Here is an 8460-nt window from a genome sequence, read left to right as displayed (position 1 = left end):
AGAGTTCAACACGTACTTTTACAAGAGTTTTTTTTTCATACAAGTTTCTGTGCTGTGTGAAGTAGAAAATGTGAGAACTTCACATTCGCCTGTTTATCCGGCTCCGCTCCGCTTCACCAGCTGAATCCCGCTCCGGGTTTTCTCTCCAGCTTGTTCCCTACTTTGAAAGTAGGTCACTGTTTGCTTTGTATTATTTAGCAACTGGAATGATTGTGCAGTGAGGGATCTTGACTGTGATCCTGGTGACATGCAAGCAGCCAGGCAGCAGCTCGACGCCCTGCCCAAACTCATTTCATATCTGCCCATGGAAAGGAGAAGGGATTTTCCCCTTCAGCCTGGCTTCCTCATACCTCAACTGCAACCTCAGTGTCTGACAAACAGAGGAGGTCGGTGCAGAAACAAAAGCAGAAGGTGTCAGAGTGCACGCCTGGGGACATGAAAGGCCGAACCAGTGCAGAGGTGAACGAATGCTGAGTTCAGTCCGAGTGTGTAGAAAAACTTGTTTTTCTTCAAATTATTTAATTAAGTGAAAAGAAACTTAAAGGCAAACTACTACTGCAACATGGAGGACAAGAAAAAAATCATATCTAAGATTATTAAATTGGTGTATAGTGGTGTGATGGAGATAAAAGAAAGGAAACGATGATTTTAAAGTTTCCAAACTAATTTCATTTCCCTGAAACGCCTCTTTAAGCAGCAGAAAGCCTTCCTGCGGTCCGGAGAACCTACAGTAAAACAGTGAAGGGCTGGACTCTAATAAAAAGAGAAAAAATAGTTATTTCCCTTTGATCCGACTGAATTCATATTAAGTCCAGGCCGGGATCCGAACCTGGAATGCAGGGCTGTTGCATAACCCAGAGGACTTTGGATGACCTCTTGGTGATGCACTTTCCATCCTGTTGCTTTGATTTGACTTATTTATTCCAAAAAAGGTGCAGCTTTGTCGGAAAAAACACCAAATATTACCAAGTATTTTTGGTCTAGTTTTTAGTGCAAATAAATTAGTACACCTTAAGCAAAACAAAACAAATTTACAACTCTGATTTTTTGTGATTTTTTGGGCTTGACGTCATAAAATTGGCACTAAATTTCAATTTCAAATTGAGAAAATATAACATTATTAGATTTTTGAAGTATTCTGCAAAAACATTGAATCTTAGCAAGTATGTGTTTAGTTCCTAGTGCAAACGTCTTTTACACTTCATAAAACAATACTAACATACAAGTAACATTTTAGCAGGAAATAAGACTTTGTTTTAAGTCAGTAATTCCTTAATATTGATTTTAACAAATGACTATTTCCACTGGTAAATTATTTCACTTATGGAAAAATGCCATCCAGTGGGATTAGTAGGTTACTTAATCAATATTAGAGAATTATTGACTTAAAACAAGCTTCCTTATCTTGCAGAAAAGTTATTTGAAAGTTAGTTTTGTCTTATTTCCGATGTAATAAGATACTTGCACTAGAAACTGGAACAAAAATACTTGGTAAGATACGATGTTATTTCAGTGAGCGATAAAACCTTAATATTGCTAGAATACAAAAATGCTAGTTTTGCAGGCAGATTAGTTAATTTATAATGTGGAAAAATTATCATGTTTAAGTGAAATAATCTGCCAGTGGAACTAATAATTTTAAACCCACATCAAGAAATTATGGACTTGTAGGTCAGTTTGACTTGTTTCTAGTGTAATAAGACATTTGAATAAGAAACTGGACTGGAAATCTTGTTAAGATTTTGTGTTTTTGCAGTGTGGATCTCCATCAACTCTCTTTCCTCAAGAAAAAGATGTGAAACCACATTCTGAACTGAGATGTCAACAAAGAAGGAGTGGAAGATTTTCAAAAAGGTAACCGCAGCCTAATGCTGCTGCAGAAAAACACCTGGAACTCTGCTTGGTTTTCTAAATTCAGACAGAAAAATCTATTCTAATGTATCTGTGTTTACACCGAGCTGCAATAATCCATGTGAATAATATCATAATCAGTCTGAAGTTTTGTTTTAAGGAACTAAATATATTTCTCTATATAAGATTTAATTATCCTTGAAATAAAGGTTATGCTATCATTTTTATTGGGAAACCTTGTTTTTCTTCAAATTATTTAATTAAGTGAAAAGAAACTTAAAGGCAAACTACTACTGCAACATGGAGGACAAGAAAAAAATCATATCTAAGATTATTAAATTGGTGTATAGTGGTGTGATGGAGATAAAAGAAAGGAAACGATGATTTTAAAGTTTCCAAACTAATTTCATTTCCCTGAAACGCCTCTTTAAGCAGCAGAAAGCCTTCCTGCGGTCCGGAGAACCTACAGTAAAACAGTGAAGGGCTGGACTCTAATGAAAAGAGAAAAAATTGTTATTTTCTTCATAAAATAATAGATAAAAAATCTTCCACTAGAAGAAGTCCATGGAAAAATACCTGAGGAACACAAAGAGACAGGCTGGCGCTAACAGAGAGCTAATTTATGCTACGTTCACATAGCAAGGCTAGATGCTCAGTTCTGATTTTTTTGCTGAAATTAGATTTTTGATATTTTGCATGTTTTAGATTAATTCACAATATGACATATTTTGTATTTTAGGTTTCAAAGGTCATCAACTGCAGAGAGGCTTTCTAATATTCACAAGATAGAGAGTTTGTTCCTGAACAGGGAGGAAGTTGATTAGGAATTGGGATGTGAAATGTCAGAAATACGGAAACAGAAATGCAAAATAAAGCAGACAACCCGACATAAACAAGACACAGAAGCAACAGGGAGGTAAAAGACAGATTTTCAGACAAAGGTTGTTACTACGGGGAGAATAAAGACGTTTGAAAAACAAAAATCAGATCAAGAACCACCCTGATGGGAGCGGCTGGTTCCTCTAACCCGGTTGATATTTGGATCCAATCACTCGCCCTTAAAAAACAGTCAGAGTGGCGCTGAGCTCATCAGAGGTATGGAGGAAAAAACAAAAATAAACTTTGCAGGAACATCACAAAAATTAGGGAAAGATTAGATGTTTAGAAACACGTATCACAATCACATCTGGGAAGTTATTCTGATTTGGTTCTGCTCTGGACAAAAAAAGAACCCTTCTGAAATTTTCTCTTTTTTCCTGTGTATTGTGTGTAGCCCAAGTACGGAAGAGGAATACTGGAAAAAAAAGAGAAAAGAATTCTGATTTTTATCTCAGCAATCTAATTTAAAAATTTCAAATTGTAATTTCAAATTTTTGACTTTTTCTCAGAGTTCTGACTGGAATCTCAGCATTTAGGCTTTAACCTTAAATTTCTGACTATTTTCTCAAAATCCTGACTTAATGGCAGATGGGCACTGTGATGTCATGGCATGACAAAACTGCCTCTGGTCAAAAATTTGCTTAAATTCATCATATTCCTCCAGAAAGTTTGTTGTCCTCCTCCACAACTTGCGTCTTGGTCATTGAAGCTGGTTCCTCCCATCAGCTTTAAAGTCAGAAATCTGAGATTAAAGTCAGTTTTTTTTTCCAAGTGGCACTAATCTTCTTCCATACACAAACCCGCATAAGGCTATATGAAGTAGATATGTAGAAATTGTCAAAATGTCTGGTTCTGTTTCTGCTGATGGAGGACGTTGGGTTGCCATCATCTGCAGGAAGATGCAACAAATCTGAAGGTTTTATTCAAAGAAACGACTGGAAACTTTTGGACAAAGTTTTCACAAAACAAGATGTGCAAAACTAAAGTTTTCCCCACAGTTTTAAACATTTATAAAGCTGTAATAGGTAACCCCCCCCCAGGATAATTACATAGCTTTTTGTGTTTGTTAGCTCTTCTGTGGAACTTTGCCCAATCTGCTGAGCTCAAAATATCCCCAGTTGAAAGACCATAATTCCAGTTCCAGTCAAGGTGGAGATCCCATTGCAGAATTTTCCAGATTCTGTTTTTTTCCACAACTTTAAGTTTCACTGCAGATTGTTTAAGTATTCACACACTTTACATGTTTAGCCTTTTCCCATCTCAAACATCTGGGCAATAAATCAAAGTAGAAGAAAAAGAACATGTAGTTAAGAATGTTTATTACAAATAAATATCAGAAAAGTGTTTTTTACTTAGAATTTGTGGTGAGACTTGAAAAGTGATGTTCACAGATGTTCTTCACAAACTGTAGGAATAATAAATAAAACAGATTTTTATTCTATGTAACCTTTTAATTATTGGACTAACAAGTTGGAGCAATCTGGGTGAAGAAAAGAAAAAAAATGATAAATTCTTATGTGTTAAATTAGGCAGTTTTATAGAAAACGTTTTCTCCTTCCTGCTCCCCATTATTTGTAAAGTAAATAATCTTAGAGTATCGTCATGAAGTGAAGATTAAATCTGTGTATAAACTGATTGACTGAATATTTCCTGATTTCAGCTTCATCACTTAGAAAAATACCATAAACTCCTTTTTGAGCCTCATAGAAACCTATAAACAACTGCACTGTAAAACAACAAGCAGCTTCTGTTAAAAATAGTCAAATTAAACAGAAAAGTGTTTGACTGCAATTAGGACCCAAATCAAAACATGCAGAATGAAAGGTACATTCTGTCTCCTCCTTCAAGATGGGAATAAATTATTTTCCCCAGCAGCTGCAGGAAATAAAAAATGTCTGCTGATGTGAAGCTGCTGATGTGAAGCTGCTTCCTGCTGCGACCCTGTTGACCTTTTCATTTCCTCGTTAGGAGATTATAGACGGTCGCAGGCAGGACTTCATCTGGCTCTTTTTTAGCCGCAAACTTTCTTTTTTCCTGACTTTTAAAAATGATTAAAAATAAAGACAGAGTAACAACCTGTGGCTCTAGATAGAAAACTCGTTGAGCTGCTTTAAAACATTTCTGTGGTTTTGTTTTTGACCTGAAGTGAAACGGCTCACCCAACAGGTTCAGGTGTGTCACAGAGAAATGCAATTAAACATAAGTTCAGGTTTTTAGCTGAGATGGAAAGAAAAAACACATTAATGTTTTGGTTTCATGCATTTGTTACTTTAAGGCAGAAATGGTTTAATTTTTTAATACTAGCCTTCAGATTATCCAAAATCCTGCAGCAAGACTTCTGATGAGACATAAAACTATTTTTCTTATGTATTTTGTCTCTTATTGGTGCAGAAAGAACCTCTGACCTGTTTATCCTCCTTCCCAAAGCAGGAAGACGTTTATCTTCAAAGTCTGAAGGAAAGAGCTTCAAAACCAACAAATTTCTCCACATTCTTATAGCACTTTGTCAAATTTTAACAAACAAAACAACATTTAGCTCATTAAGTCATTTAAAGGGGCGGTATTGTGTATTTTTCAGGCAGAAAATACAATTTTAAAATGCTATTAAGTAACTATGTTACCTTCAGTTGCTTTAAAATGACTTAAAATACATTTGACTTCACAATTGAAATTGGGTTTCTGTCTCTTTAAGAAGCTCCTACTCTTTAGCGCATCGTCACAATAACGCGCCTCCTTGTGCAGGTGTTTGCTAATTGCTGCTGCCACTAGTCTAGAGGAGCTGAATGGAAGTAGGTGGAGCTTTGTGACAGCATGCGTTTTGCATAGCCTAATGGTTGCCATGGAGATTAAATTACCCTCAAACATGCATGAAAGGATCAAAGCTACATTTTGCGGTATGTTTTTGATGAAGGAATCACATTATTTCAGACGTAAAGCTGAAATAATACCGTCCCTTAAAGGCGCCGGCTGCGTCTCGGCAGCAGCAACAGGAGCTCAGGTGTTTTCAGCGGGAACGTTCGGCCCACGCGGCTCACAGCTGAGGTTGTAACAGCTTCTGTTCTCTGTCTTGTTCTCTGTGGGGAACAACAGGAAATCCTCCACGGCGTCCCGCAGAGCGGCGGCTCTGCTCAGGAGAGACGACTGTTTTCTGATTCGTTAAGGTTTGTATCCACAGAGGAGGATTCAAGCCGTCTTCTCTGATACACAAACATTACATTCATAGTTCTATGTCTTTGTACTTGTTACTTTGTCTATTTTGACATTTAAGCTGTTTTTATTTTGGATATAAATGTTGTATATACATTAAACCAGACTAGCTAGAATTAGTAAAATACTAAGAATAATGTTTTAAAGTCAAACTAGTAGCTTTCTTCAGAGTTTGATACAGTTACAATCTAAACTGCATGACTTTAAACTTACATTTTCTTCTCACCAGAGTTTGCTGGGGTTTGGTCCCATTCCTCTCTACAACTTACCCAGTTTAACTGGTTAAACTCCTAAATCACATAAATCTCCTCTGGGCAGGGTTACCATGTTTACCCAGATAAAGTAATCAGCTACTGATTACTGATTGATCCTTTATAGGTGACCTAACATGCAAAATGCAATGTTTATTTCTTGTTTCACAACTGGTGATTGAATGATGTCCCCAATTGTCACTTTGTTTCTGACATGAAGTATTCAAATAAACTCTAACGTTAGCTTTAATATTCGCTTCTTACACATTTTTATCCTTCTATTTGGGTCTCTGCTGCTTCTAGAAATAATCCAACCCTTTAAAAAACACCCAGTTTTTTTTTTCTTTTGGTGTTTGGAAGAAAAACTGTCTAAAAAACCTCCTGTATTACGACCAATATTATGGCAGTTACCTAGCAACCCCAGCTGAGCCACCCCATCACCTAGCAACCGAGGCAGAGTTCCAGCACGTTAAGTCGGCTGCTGTTCTTTCTTCATAAAACGTAAACAAAATGAGCGGCGTTAGATTTTAGCAGTTGTTGGATTTCGGTTTGGTTTTTACCAAAAACCATGAGACATTTCTCTAAATCAGGGGCGTCCAGACTTTTTGTCACATGGACCAAAATCATATATATTCTTCCTTCCCAACAATGAACTACAGCAGAGTAAGTGGTCTTATTTCTTGTTGTATAGAAATGCTTTAATTATGGTTGATCCAAATGTAAAAAGGAATTTGCGGGTTTGCTTCGATAAAAGAAATGTGTCTGGTTTTCAAATTTATTTAGGTCTCAACTGAAAAAAGAAAGACACAGATTCGGTCTTTATTTGAAAAATGCTTCCTGTATTTATCCAAGTTTGGCAAATTCACGATTTGGGCAAAGTCACAGTATAGACGTGGATCTTGCAGGAGAAAGAGAAAAGCCTGGTTGATTAAAGACAAATACTTTGTGTTGTTGCCAATATTTTCTATTGTAAAATTATTTTTAATCTAACTAAAATAATTTGTCCTAGTTAAAAAAAGTTTCCATTTAAATCTGATGTTTTACTTATACTGTGTTTTATATGTTCATTTCCTGCCTTTGCCACTAATAAATCCCACGAAGGCCATTTTTCTTTCTTTTTATTTTTGAGTGAATCGTGTGAAACGGCTTTCAGCAAATTTTACATTTATGTAAGAAGATGAGAGAAGACACGAAGATTTCCTGGTGGAATATGTTTTATTTCAGACACACTCCTCCGTTTCCTGCTGAACAAAATCCTCCCACATTGCAGTGAATGAATGTAGCATCACTGGAAAAGACAAAAATAGTCGTTTTATTAAAGTGGAGCTGACCGAGCCGCTTGAGAAAAGCTGCTGGGTGAAAAACTCCTTTGTTGTTGTTAATTTATCCTGCAGGAATAAATTAACAGAGAGCAGCCAGACAGAGCGAGGTAAGAGGTGACTGACTCAGAGGCGACCCGCGTTTGATTGAAACTAGGTCGCGTCAGCCAGAAGACGTTCAAGCTGCAGAATGAACTTCCTTCTGATCCTGGGAAATCAGCTGAGGCGCTGTTGCTTAGAAACAGAAAAACATCACGTCGCTCTGCGGCTTTAAATGTGATTAATGTGACAAATAAAACCTCAGCATGAAACTCTGATCTCCTCGTCTTTGTGGTTCCTCTCGTCTTGACCCGATCTCCTAAACATTCCTAGTCATCAAATTATTTTAGCTTCACACGCAATGACATGAGAGCGTTAAGGTCGCAGTAGTCTACCAAAAAACTGAGAATAATCTCAAAAATTTGCTTGAAAACTTGAAAATTTCTGAGTTTCAGAATTCAAAAATCTGCAAGGAAAAAATTCAGAAATACTGAGATTAAAATAAACGTTTTTAGAAAAAACAAATGATATTTCTGAACTTCAAAAGTAAAAGTTTTGAAAGAAAAAACTGAAATTTAGAGTTTAATCTCAGACATTTTTTAAAGAAAACGTGGAAATTTGTAAGTTTAAAAAGTTGAAAAATTGCTTGAAAAAACTGGAAATTTTTAGATTAAAATCAGAAATGTTTTAGAAAAGAACTTTAACTTGTCTTAAACTTCTCACGTTCATTATTTATTTATAAAAAACATTTAATTTATCTTATTTTGTTTTAATACAATAATCTATTGTTTTTTTAATATTTAGTTTCAATATACTGTCTATTTGTAATTATTAATTAGATTCTATTTATCACTGTGCACATTTATAACAATATCAATAACTTTTATAGATATTTTATTAACTGTACTTTTTTT

General features: G+C 35.7%; 1 long non-coding RNA gene across 2 annotated transcripts; it reads left to right on the top strand.

The window, feature by feature from the left end:
- The first annotated feature begins 248 nt into the window (after positions 1-248).
- LOC111611711 lies at positions 249-6836 on the top strand. 2 transcript variants are annotated; one of them, XR_002754176.1, is made up of 4 exons: positions 249-459; positions 1757-1854; positions 5821-5891; positions 6167-6836. It is a non-coding gene; the product is annotated as an uncharacterized LOC111611711 (long non-coding RNA). The 2 variants fall into 2 exon arrangements; XR_002754175.1 differs by having other exon boundaries at positions 5821-6836.
- The last annotated feature ends 1624 nt before the right edge of the window (positions 6837-8460 follow it).

This window comes from Xiphophorus maculatus, chromosome 16 (assembly GCF_002775205.1).
Source record: "Xiphophorus maculatus strain JP 163 A chromosome 16, X_maculatus-5.0-male, whole genome shotgun sequence".
NCBI lineage: Eukaryota > Metazoa > Chordata > Actinopteri > Cyprinodontiformes > Poeciliidae > Xiphophorus > Xiphophorus maculatus.
This window is presented reverse-complemented; position numbering and strand designations above follow the sequence as displayed.